Raw genomic sequence first — 13,844 nt, 5'->3', positions numbered from 1 at the left:
ATGATGGATGTTAGCATCATGTTGGCAAGACTGCCCAACATGGGCATATGTAGATGGGCATGGACTGTGGCACTACATCATGTGGTTTAGGTGCAAAAACCATGGCATTGACGCGTCCATGACACCGCAAAGGCAACATGTAGCAAAAGCATAGAAGGGATGGAAAAGCTAAGGCATGGCATGGTAAGGAAGATGGGCGCTTGCACAGGGTCACGGGGGAGAAATGATCTTACGCAGTGTCTAAGGTCGTATTTGCATCTTCTATTTGAAGGATGATTTTCTTGGGGGAGAAATAAGTCATAGTCATACAGATTCATTAAATAAGTTAGTCAACTATGCCTCTTTTATTAATTTATGTAAAAGATCGGCTATTTATTAGTTTTGAAATTCAATTTGCTCTCAAGGAGCCACCAAAATACAAAATCAAAAAGGCAATATTTTCTCCCTTAAGCATGATTTACGGGTACCAATGATATTAATAAGATTTCAATCAACAGTATTTTTTAATCATTTGAACTAGATATAATTGATGATAACATAATGATTCTAATCAAGAGAATATAACACAAAGTTATCAGGTATATAGTTTTACTAATAAAATTTGTTGTTAAATAGTTATGGAAGTATATGCCGTTATTATAGTTTTAATAACATTGTTTTTGTTCCAGAAAATAGAAAGATATGAAGAGTGGTGTACCACACGAATAATTAATGACAGAGAGCGACACACGATCAATTGGACATCAAAAACATTGCATAGAAAGAACTAACTTCAATATATTGGGTAATACATACATACAATGAATATACTCATAATTTTGATTTACTAGTTATAAAATTACTTTTTAATGCATATACATGATGAATAATTTTATTTATTTTATCACAACTAATTATACAAAATGATAAATTCATAAATTTACTATTTTTTTCTCAACTACGTGAAGCGTGGGCTAATACACTAGTTTAGTCTATAACCAAGATGCTTATTTACCAGAAAAGGCCAGTTGGCCTAAATCTTTTTTCCTTTTTTTTCCTCTTCTTATCATTTTCTTTTCACCCTACCTCCCACCTACAACTCATCCACCACTTCCTACGCCCCTTTTCCCCATGGACAAAACCACCATCAAAGGAGGCCATCAATGCACCATATTCACATACCATTGTCGCAACACCATATTTTCCTTTTTTATCTTTTACCTGCTTTTTTAGATTAATAATTTGAAAATTTTCAATTTTTTCTATCAAGTTACCGTGAAAAGAGAGGGATTTAGGTGGTCTCAAACCTATGATTTTTTTTTCTAGGATTCCGTTACTTACAATTTCCTGGTCTTTCTATGCTATTCTTTGCACTTTTGGAGTAAGTACCAAACAATAGGAAAAAACAAGAAATTTTGATGTTTTTGTTTTCTTCTAATTCTTGTTTTTTCTTTTCTTGGTGTTTTCTTGAAATTCGTTGGACATTATTCCTTGATGTGTAGATTTTGCTGTTAATGCTATTTTTGAATATTTATAATAAAAATTAAATCCACCACTGAAGGACCTTAAAACCTGAAACTCAATAATTGAATTTATTGAATTTGTAGGTGTTTCGATGTGATTATGACTGGAGTGTGTTTGAAATATTGATTAAAGATGTGGCCAAACTTTGAATTAATTTGGTGGAAATTTTGGAGTAAATTTTTGAATTTTGGTTGAAACTGAGTTGAACTAGCGCAACAAAAGACAAATTTATATTGTATACCAAAATGATATACTATATACTATTTTGGTATACAATAATTAATTTAAACAGTATACAATTAATTGAAAATGAATATTATTACAGTATATAGTATAATGTAATAGTATACTATTGGATGAAGAACCCAGGATCCCATTTTGGATACTGTATGCCATATCGGTACACAATATAATTTAACAGTATGTAATTTACTGTAACAATATATTATTATAGTATACAATATAACGCAATAGTACACTATTATAATTTTAGGTTTTTCACACAAAAAATCATATTTTTAACTATTTAAACTTTTTTAGCAAAGTTCTTATGATATTTATTAATATTATTATTTTTTATTATTTTATTTATGAATGGCGTGGAAGGAAATCATTCCCATAAAACCGTAAATTAGCTGCTTGTGCTAATTTAATTAATTCAAAAGTTACCAAAGGGCCTTTTCTTATAATTAAACAAAATAATAACAAGATTCGGATATTTCTTGTATTTCGTCGTTTAGCCTTTGTTGCCCAAGATGCAAAGATGAAAGATCTTTTATTGTTAGGTGGTGATTGATATTTTATCGAGATGAAGGTACGGTTTTGAGTGAGTTTGAGGTTTTCTTTGGTGGAAATAAAAATCAGTAGTCCATGGTGGTTATGGGAGGACTAATAAGTATATTTCTAGAAAAATGAACCAGTCCTTTATAATACTCTATCGGTATATGATATATACCAATTTGGTATCATAAAAGGCTGAGCTTTCTTTTTAAAGAAATAAATTATTCATTTATAATATCCTGTCCATATGTGATATATATCATATGGGTATCAAAGAGAATTGAGAAATAACTTTTTTTTTAAAAATGAATTTGTCATGTATGATATGATACCATGTGGGTATGATAGAAGGCTCAGAAGTATTCTTTGGAGGAAGGAATGTGTCCTCTGTAATACCCTATCAGTATATGATATATACCAGGTTAGTAATATAGAGGACTGCGTATTTTTCTGGAAGGAATGAACTAGATCTCTATGATACCCTATGATATATATTATGGGGGATCATAAAGGACTGAGTGTATTTCTAAAAGAAATGAACCAGGCCTCTATAATATATATCATGTGGATATCATAGAGGACTGATGAGTATTTATTTAATTTGATGGATAGAAAAAAAAAATGGGTAGGCAAGAATAATTAATTTAGTTTTCATGTGTAAATGTATCGTTTTTCCTTAATTTTTGGACTAGGTAAACAGATTAAATTATTATAAGTCACTTTCAAACTTTTCGTCTTTAATCAGATAGTATAAAATAATTCGGCAAGTTAAATATTTGGTTGATCAGTCAAAAAAATTAGTGTTGCTGACTTTATCTCATTCTACTAACTTTCCGGATAACTCCGAAATTAAAATAGTTAAAGTTGCAACAAAGAGATTACTTGTTTCACTTTGGTGCAAAGTTTGACAATACAACAACGACTAACCAATAAAACCTGTGAAGACCCAAAGGGTTATCACTTGCTTTCAATTGATTTCTCTGTTTCCGAGGTCTTGAAAACCTCATTAGAATCGTCTCGATTTGCGTGCACAGTACGGGCACGTAGCCGGAAAGCTCAAGTATGAAACTCTGTGAAAAATGTTAAGTTTTGACTTTAAAATGAGTTAATTTTATTTTCGGTCAATATTTTGGGTAAACAGACCCGGATCCGTGATTCGACGGTCCCGGAGGGTCCATAGAAAAATATGGGACTTGAGCGTATGCCCGGAATCGAATTCCGAGGCCCCAAGCCCGAGAAATGAATTTTTAAGTGAAATTGCTTTCAGAAATTGTTTAAGGAAATTTGAAATGAAAACTGATTAGAAAGCAATGGTATCGGGCCCGTATTTTCGTTCGGCGCCCGGTACAGGTCTTATATATGACTTGAGTCATTCCTGAGAAATTTGATGTTTAAAAAAGTTTTGAGAAATTTCATTGATCTCGAGGTTTAATTCGATGCTCGTGATGTTATTTTGGTAATTTGATTATATGAATATGTTTGTAGGATGTTTTTGAGGTTGTGTGTATACTTGGGTTGGAATTTCGAGGGCTCGGGTGAGTTTCGAGTAGGTTCCGGGATGCCTTAGGCTTAGAAAGTCAGATGTTGCAGGTTCAGGAAGTTGCAGGTCTCTGAACCCTCTAGTGCGGTCCACGAGAAATCGGGTGCGACCGTAGAGGTGCCAGCGCGACCGCGGTCTCCTTTGTACGATCCGCGGTGGAGGCTGTGTGGCCGCAGTCGGCCTTGTGCGATTCGCACAGGGTGTTGAACTGCGGGTCTTCAGGTACGCTAGTGCGGCCGCGGTCCATTTGATGCGATCCACACAGGAGGTCTGAGAGGGGTATAAATAGACGAGAATTTCAGTTATTTTTCACTTTTTAAAACCCCAAAAATATAAGAGGCGATTTTTAAAACAACCCTTCCTCTCCAGAATGTTGGTAAGTGATTTCTAACTCATTTTCTTCACTCCTTAACATCTTTTAACATGATTTCAACTTCAAATCAAAGATTTTCATGGAGGAAATTGGGTGTTTTGGGTAGAACCTGGGTTTTTCTAAAATTAGGGATTTGGACCTCAATTTAAGGCAAAATAAATTATATATTTGGATTCGTGGGGGGAATGGGTAATCAGATTTTGGTCCGAACCTCGGGTTTCGACCACGTGGGCTCGGGGGTGATTTTGACTTTTTGGGTAAAACTTTGGAAAACTCATTTTCATGTATTGGGGTTGATTCATTTAGCACTTATTGATATAATTAAGTAACTTGTGACTAGATTCGAGCGAATTGGTGGTGGAATCGGGGGGTAAAGCTATAATTGAGACTTGAGTGGTGTTCAAGGCATCGAGGTAAGTGTTTGGTCTAACCCTAGCTTGAGGGATTAGGAGTTGAGTCATATGTGCTACTTGCTTCTTGTTGAGTACGACGTATAGGCATGGTGACGAGTATCTATACGTTAGTGTCAAGCATGACCGTGAGTTTTAAATTGAAGTTGTTGTGTTCTTAAATGACACTTGGGTGCTTTACTTAATGATCTTCTATGATTGAGCATTTTCAATAATTGAACTGAGTACAAGCTAAGTGGAGATTGGTTATAGCTGATTCTCCCTTGCCGGGATGACTATTTCAATATTGTTGTTCCCTTGCCGGAAAAATTATTACATTGTTGTGTTCCCTTGCCGGAAAGTTATTATTTGATTATTTTTCCTTGCCGGAATTCCTTGAAATTACAGGATATTATGAAATGGGAGCGGGTGGTACGCCTACCACAAGATATTATGAAATGGGAGCGGGTGGTATGCCTACCACAAGATATTATGAAATGGGAGCGGGTGGTATGCCTACCACAAGATATTATGAAATGAGAGCGGGTGGTACGCTTACCACAAGATATTATGAAATGGGAGCGTGTGGTACGTCTACCACAAGATATTATGAAATGGGAGCGGGTGGTACGCCTACCACAAGATATGAGAAATGGGATCAGGTTGCACGCCTGCAACAAGATGGAAACTGAAAGTGAAAGTTGTCTTTACTTTTCTTTATCTGTGTTAGAATTTATATTGTCAGATTCCTTACTTATTCCTTGCTATTTTGCTTTATCAGCTATCCCCGAGGCATGTTCCCCTTCCCCAACTTTAATTGCTTATTATCTGTTTACTTTTCTGCCATATATTATATAACTGCACAGGTTTATCTGGAGTCTGGTCCTAGCCTCGTCACGACTTCGCCGGGGTTAGGCGAGGCACTTACCAACACACGGGGTCAGTTGTACTGATACTACACTCTGCACTGTGTGCAGATCCCGGAGCAGCTTTCGGACAGTAGTTGGAGGGCTTCCTTTAGTCCATCCGGAGACCCAAGGTAGACCTGCAGACATTCGCGGGCCCTGACGTCCCCCTCTATCTCTATTTCTTGTTTCCTTTATCTCTTGCTCAAGAACAGTACTATGTATTTTCTTCAGACTTTGTATGTAGTGACTCTTAGACAGTCTGTGGTACTGTGACACCAGATTTTGGGGTATTGAAGTTTAAAAGTGGTAATAGACGTAGCTCTAAGCTTTATAAATGTTGACTTTCGCTTTATTTATATTGTCGCCCTATGTTTGTTTTAAAAGTAGTAATATGAAAAAGGTAGTAGATAGTTAAGGATTGGCTTGCCTAGCTCACATTAGTAGGCGTCATCACGACATTTGAGGGTGGGAATTTTGGCTCGTAACAAAACCTCACTAGTAGATTTGGAGAGGATAGTGTGTACGCAAACTTTATCCCTACCTCGAAGAAGTAAGATCTCAAAGTTTGACAATAGTCTAGTGATTTGCTCTTTTCATCAGTTCTTTAACCAGAAGAAGAGCCTGGATGCCAATATTTTCTTTATTCTTTATCGTTTTCTTTTAGACAAGCAATGTGCAAAGCCTACTTATGTGATATGCGCAGCAATTCTTAAAGCAGAAGGCTGATACAAAGCAATATTACTAAGAGCTTGTTTGGAAAGCCACCTTGAAAAGGATTTGGGTGTAATTGGGTGTAATTATACAATTTGATATGTTTATTTGGCCAAGTAATTATTTGGTCAGCATGGAATTGGGTGTAATTGGAGGGGTGTAATTTACACTCTCCAATTCTCAAGGGGGAGGTGAGAATTGGTGGTAATTACACTGTGTAATTACAAGGTTGTTTTTTCGTTTCGTTTCTTTTTGTTTTTATTTTAATTTATTTTCTTTATAACTTTTTATTTCTATTATTTTAATTTTTTAATTTCTTTTGAAATTTTAAAAAATATTTTTCTTTGTACCTTATTTATCTTTTATTTCTCTATCTTTACTTCTCATGATTCTATGTAATTGCTTACTATATTTTATTATTCTATTTTTTTAAACTACACCTCCTAATATTAGAAATAATGAGTCATTAACGAACTTGGCATATAATGAGTGATGCAATTAAAGTGGAATTTCGTTGTTGAATGTGGTTATAACTTATCATGCTTCCTAATTATTAAGTTGCACTAGAACTTACTATTATTATGTTGGAATTTGACATATGTTAAACTATTTATTTTTTTTGAATTTTGAAATTGTGTTATATTCATGGTTCAAATTTACTTGTTTCAATAGTATTGGCTCACATTGCATGTTGTTCATTTTTTAGTTAGAGTTGACAGATTAGTGATGATAGGCTATAATTACGTATTTTAGTCGATTATTACACTCTAATTTACTGCACTTTAGTTGAGTTTGCGCTTTAATCGCTAGTGTTTTGCACTAATTGTATGTTTTATGCCTTGTAAGTGTGATTCCGAGCTATATAGATGTTATGTAATGAATTTAAGTGGTTTGGAGCTTTGAAGTCTGAGTAATAGCTCAAGGAATTAAGCCGGGATCGCGTTCGGGGATCAACGGATGATAAAACAACAAAACGAAAACTCGAAGAGGCATATTGCGCACTATTTAGTAAACTAGACATAACGTTTTACTCAGAACTCCATTTGAGCTCCACAATATATGGTTGGAAAGCTAACTCAAAGGGATACACCTTTCATGTTTTACGTTTTTCCAAATTCCAAACGGAACAGGGTCAAAAACCGCGACCGCGGCAGAGGGCAGTCGCGGACAACTGAAGAATCTGAGAGGGTGTTTGGCCGCGGTTCCGGCGCGACCGCGGTGGAACCGTGGCAGGATGCATAAATTTCAGGGACCAAAGTGCAAAACACGGGATTTTAAGCCCTAAACCCTATATTAAACCAAGGAAGCCGGCCAAGAATTGGAGAGGACATATTTTTGACATAGATTTGACCTAAGGAGGCAGCGACACAATAGGAGCAAGGCTTGGGAATTCTTCTACAAGTTTTTTCTTTTCTCTTACTATTTTTTATTGTTGGTTATGAATTTTAGTATTGTAGTTTTACATACTATTATGAATAGCTAAATTGTTATCTAGAGTTTTGATAGAACCTTTTGTAGGATAAATTCTTGTTATGTTTTTATATAATTGAGCCGTAGTATAATCTCTATTTGTTCAACTACGTTCTTATTGTAGTTAATTGAAGAGCTCTCAATTAGCTGTGCCTATTTAGTATGCATAACTCGGGAGAGAGTGTATATTTAGGTAATTGTTGAACAACACCACTCCCAGAGTATATGAGGGATCAATAGCCGAGGGTTTAAAGGCGGGATTAGGGATAACGAAGCCTTGAGTGCGATCTGAAGTGAGCTGTATCAAAAGCCAGCTAGCGTAGCTCGGGAGAGTGCGTCTAGTAAATTGTCGTGATTACTCGGGAGAGATTTACGATAATAAGAGTGCTCATGATCGGTAGGGAATACTTAGGCGAAATTATAGAAGATATAGCGGGAAGGATTCCGACAATTGGGGAATCATAACTCTAGACCTCCTTAATCTTGTCTCTAACTCTTAATATCTTTAGTTGTTAATTTATTATTTTAATTTGTTAATTAATTAGTTAAACACAAGAATCTAAATATCTATAAGGTAGGAACTGTTCAAGTTTGTCTTCTTGGTGATAGTGAACAGCTGTAGCTAAGCCTTAGTTCTCTGTGGGATTCGACTCCGGACTTGTAAACCGGATTATACTTGCAACGATCGCATTGTCCTTTTATAAGGCATAGTTGGGCGTGATCAATTAGTTTTGTCAAACATTTGAATAATGTTATTACATTATATTTGTAAATATTAATTTATTTTATCAAACATGAATTTCATGATGTTATCACAAAATGTATTTTTTTTATTTTCGTAAGTATCTAAACTAAATATTATTAATTTAAAAATATATATAACTTATTTTTACAGTATTAGTTATAAATATATGATTACTAAATTAATGTATATTCACGAAAAAATATACATCTTAAATACAAAATATAATAACATTTATACTTATAAAAAATTATATGCATATATTTATTATATTAACTTTTAAATTTGATAATTACTTAATTTGAAATTTAATCTAAATGTGTAATTACACTTGTGCAACCAAACAGTAAACTTGTAATTACATTGTAATTACATTATGACAAACAAATATGTCGTCGTAATTACATAACTATGTAATTACTAGGATGTGTAATTACTATTCTAGTAATTACACCAATTCCAATTACAGGGTGACTTTCCAAGCAGAGTCTAAAGGATTTCAAATAAGTATAATACAGTAGTATTTGCCTCATTACTTTAAAAGGCCATTCTTTACTTTATTCATTCCGTCACAACTACTTTTCTTACTTCATCTTTGCAAGTTTCGTATCCTTGTGCAAGCCTCTCTTTCTCATCCCATTAAAATACTTGAACAAAAGGTGATCCAGCAGTTTCTCAGGCAGTGCTCGAATGATGAATCCTTGAATAGCATGTGGCCAGTAAGGCACGCAAATTTCCCCATAACCTATCCATCTTGTGCTCGCTTTACTATATGTTTCGGCTGATGGAACGAACAAAGAAGATTTCTTTATACATGTCATCTTTGTTGCCACTAGCAGCGGAATCTAGAAAATACAAACATGTTCATCAGTCAATATGCAGCGTATGATTTTTCCATTAGGGATAAATTCCTTTTGTTTGGGGCGCAACCCTTCCATAAAGCGTAAAAATTGCATGAGGCGTCCTATTTGGTCGGCCCCTTTTAATTTATACTCGTTTTGATTTTTCGTTTGCATCCGTACCTTTTTTTTGTTAAAAGCATTTTAAAAAGACGATTTTGCCCTTCAGGACATACCATTGACAAAATTGCAGACTGCAGGATAAAACTTCAGCATGTTTTGGCACGAAATTTTAGCAAATGAACTAAATAACCTAAGCATATTTAGTCTGAAGTTTTAGCAAATGAACCAAATAACTTAAGCATAATGAACTAAATAACTTAAGTATGTTTAGTCTGAAGTTTTAGCAAATGAACTAAATAAGTTAAGCATGTTTCGTCTGAAGTTTTAGCAAAGGAACTAAATAACTTAAGCATGTTTAATCTGAAGTTTTCACAAATGAACTAAATAATTTAAGCATAACGAACTAAATAACTTAAGTATGTTTAGTCTGAAGTTTTAGCAAATGAACTAAATAACTTCAGCATGCATTAGCAAAAACTCATTAGAAAATTATATATTGCAAGACAAAAACTTAAGCATGTTTCGTCTAAAATTTCACAAATGAACTAAATAACTTCAACATGTTCAAACTGAAATTTTAGCAAATGAACTAAATAACTTCAGCATGCATTAGCAAAAACTCATTAGATAATTACATACTGCAAGACAAAAACTTAAGCATGTTTACTTGAAGTTTTCGCAAATGAACTAAATAACTTCAGCATATTTAAACTGATGTTTTAGCAAATGAACTAAATAACTTCAGCACTCATGACAAAACTGTAGACTGCAGGATAAATAATTTCAGCATGCATTAGCATGAAGTTTTAGCTTCAACATGAAACAACTTCATGCTATATTAACATGAAGTTTATGGTTTTTTGATAAAGCTGCTGAGAGAAAAGGGGGAGATCTTTTTTATGAATGAGGTTGCAGATCATGCGATTTATCAGGGATGTAAGTGTCATATTATTACGGATTTTTTGTCACTGGCTACCAAATCAATAATTTTAAAAAATAGGGTACAGATTTAAAGGTGGCACAAATATAAGGTACGGTTGCAAATCCCCCCCCCCTCCCCATAAAGCAAGTAAGCAACTACTTTAGGGCCTACATTTGTGGAGACTCCATTTTTTGTTACACTTAATAGGCTATGTATAAGTTTTAAAAAATGTTTTGTGAAGAGAAAAAGTTTGATTTCTTTCTTTAACAAGTATATAGAAAAGGATTTGCAACTGCTATGATTTCTGCCAAGAAAATTACACTTGAAATGAATATCGAACCCTAATTTCTTAAGAACGTGTGATATATAGGAAGTAACAATTTAATGAGAATGTTAATAATAAAATCTCAAAATCTTTCGAAGAGCCCTCTGGAGTTGATTAATTTATACATAGTAGACAAGACTATTTTTTCACTTCAAAATAGATTTGAACAATTCGAAGCATACGAAAATATTTTTGGTTTTCTATTTAGTGGAAATTTGAAAAACTATTGCCTTAATCTTGAATGTTCCTTAAAGCATAATAATCAATTCGATATTGATGGAGATTTATTTTCGGAATTAAAAGTATTAAGGAAAATAGTACAATTAGAAGATAATAGTTTAATTGATACACTCGGTCAAATAAAAATATTTGATTCTTTTTCCAGTGCCGATATTGCTTATGGAATAATGTTAATAACTCTTGTTACCGTCGATTCAGTGGAAAAAAGTTTTCAAAATTAAAATTGATAAAATCTTGCCTAAGATCAACAATGTCTCAAGAAAGTTTAAATAGCTATGTTGTCAATTAAGAAAGACTTATTAGGAGTTATTAATTAAAAAAAAATTATAATAACTTTGTATCTAAAGAAAAATAGACTTTAAATAAATAAATAATTTTTTAAAACCCCTCATAAAATTTGGTTTTAGGCCACAAAACTCATCGTGCCGCCCTTGACGGTAAGACGGAATATTTCCAATTCAATTGCATAAAACTTAAACCTTCTAAAAAATTAACCGGTTGGATAGGAAAGCTATGACAAGTGTAAGTAATCCTGGATGATTCAGTTTCTTAACATCAAGTTGCAACATGCTGTTGACCAAGTCCAAAGAATTGGTAAACATGAAGTTAGAGGTCCAACAAGAAAAACAAAAAAGGTAAAGCGTCATTTTTTGAAGTCCTCCGTTAAGTTTCCTATCATTACATATTGCCTTTATGATTATTCATTGATGTAAGAGTAACAAAGAACCTACCTGGCACTGAACATCGATTCCTTGTTGCTTGTATTCGACACTCAGGGATTTTGACAACATCTGTACGTACCTGCATTTTAATTTGTCACCCCATTAAGCTTTTAATTTCTGGATGGTTGTATGATGAAAAAAATACAGTATAGCTACAAAGTTTCAATTACTCCTATGCCTATTTGTATCCACCAAAATAGGAGTCCTATTATAGGACACTTAAAAAATGTAACCAAGAGGTGCTATGTATTATAGGAGGCCTCAAACTCGAAGGGAAAAGCAAACAACACAAATAAATACAACTATGATGAATTCAATTTCATTCGAATAAGAATAAAATCATAAGTGTCAACTTCAATTCCCAATTTTAAGGTGAAATACAACTATATTTGCATTATAAAGAAGAACCAAACCTATTCCAATCCAACTCTCCTAAATTCGTAATTGTCTCGTTTCCTATCCTAAATATGAAATGTAAAAGGAGACTAAGTTTTATCCACAGCAGGTGAAAAGTATCTATCTGATCATTTAAAACTCGTGTCTACATCAAAAATTGGTTGGTAATTAGAAGAGATGATCATTTTGGGTGCCCGTGGAATTATTCGAGGCATGCACAGGCCAATCGGGACGCCACAGATAGTTGAAACCGGTCAAAGTACATAAAAGATTGTTGTTCGTTCCCTCAAAGGATGCAATTAATACTCTTATATAAGGTAGACTTAAACAATATTATCTCAGATAAAAAAAAAATTATACCAGAAATTAAAAAATCGCAGCTTAAAAAGATATTAAAAAATGTTTGAATAGTGTAACATTTTTTTGGTAAATTTTTTTTTTGTAGGAGTAAATATCTTACGAGCAGAAAAGATAAAAACATTTCATATAAATACAGCCTTAAATTACTTTTATGAGTAGTTTTGTTTTGAAACCAATACGAACACTTTTTTTTTCCAAATACTTTTTAGGATGCGTTTAAATTCAAAAGTGTTGAAAACATTTTTAGAAAAACTACTTCAATTTTTTTTAAAGGTTCAACCAAACACAATTAGAGAACTCTCTTTTAATAGATGTAAAAACTGAAAAGCGCCGGTAGAATAATTTCATAAGATTCTTACGCTTTGGTGGCGGCATAGATGGAGTAGAGAGGATAGGATGAGACAGTTGCGGACGAGCCTGATCGTATGTTCACAATAGCACCCTTTTTCTTCTCCAGCATCCTCGGAATAATCGACTTTGTCACCCACGTTAACCCCTCCATATTCACCTTCATCAAACCCTTCACCAACTCCAAATCAACTTCATGCATAAATCTCGCATAGGGGTTTGCCATTCCAGCATTATTAATCAATATTCCAACATCAACAGCTTCTTTCTATTTTCGTTACAATTTCTTCTGGTGGACACTTTGCAAAATCTATAACAACAGTTTTAATGAACATTTTTCCTCTATATCTTTCATGGATTGCATTAGCGGTGTCCTCAAGTTTTGAAGGGTTTCTTCCAACTAAAATGAGATTTAGACCCTTATTTGCCAATTCAAATGCGAGGGCTTTGCCTATTCCGTCGGTGGAGCCAGTAATCAGAGCCCATGAACCGTATTCTTTCAAATTCTTTGATGGTCTGAAGAAGCTTCCCCATACCCATATGGAAAAGCTTAGATCAACGGATTTGGAAAGAGAGATTAAGCCAAGAAAAAGAATAAAGTATTGCAAATACGTCTCCATTTGAGTTTCACCTACCTAGTTAAGAATAATTTATGGAAATTAATCAAGTCTTAGTGGGACAGTCACAAGGTATCTTTCACTGCCGCAAAGTCCGGGAGACTCCTAGGGTTAACTGCGTAAAAGTTAAGATTCCGCAACTTCCAAGCTGACTACATCTTGAACTTATCGACACTGTCTAAAATATATAAGTAGTACTTTGAGTTTGATATGGCACCAAATTTAAAAATAAAGTAAAATTTTTAGAACTTTTATTTTAAAATATTTTATAATGCCAGTATAGTTATAAAAAATTTATATTCTTAAATATTTCATAACATTTATATGACTATAAAAGTTTCTCATTAAATTAAATTAAAAGCTTAACATTATTTATAAATATTAAAATTTGTCATTTTTTTAAAAATGAAATAGTAAGAGAAAGTATGTCACATAATTGGAAGGGGAGGAGTATGAATTTACTTATATGGATAGATAGGCACATTGTAAAAAAAGAACTTTATAGCGCCAGATTATTCGTGTGTTCGGTAGTATGG

At 33.7% G+C, this 13,844-nt stretch overlaps 1 pseudogene; it reads right to left on the bottom strand.

Annotated features, from left to right (window-relative positions):
- Window positions 1–8,690: 8,690 nt before the first annotated feature.
- On the bottom strand, window positions 8,691–13,326 carry LOC107816871 (very-long-chain 3-oxoacyl-CoA reductase 1-like; annotated as a pseudogene).
- Window positions 13,327–13,844: the final 518 nt, after the last annotated feature.

Source organism: Nicotiana tabacum, chromosome 16 (genome assembly GCF_000715075.1).
Source record: "Nicotiana tabacum cultivar K326 chromosome 16, ASM71507v2, whole genome shotgun sequence".
Classification (NCBI taxonomy): domain Eukaryota; kingdom Viridiplantae; phylum Streptophyta; class Magnoliopsida; order Solanales; family Solanaceae; genus Nicotiana; species Nicotiana tabacum.
This window is presented reverse-complemented; position numbering and strand designations above follow the sequence as displayed.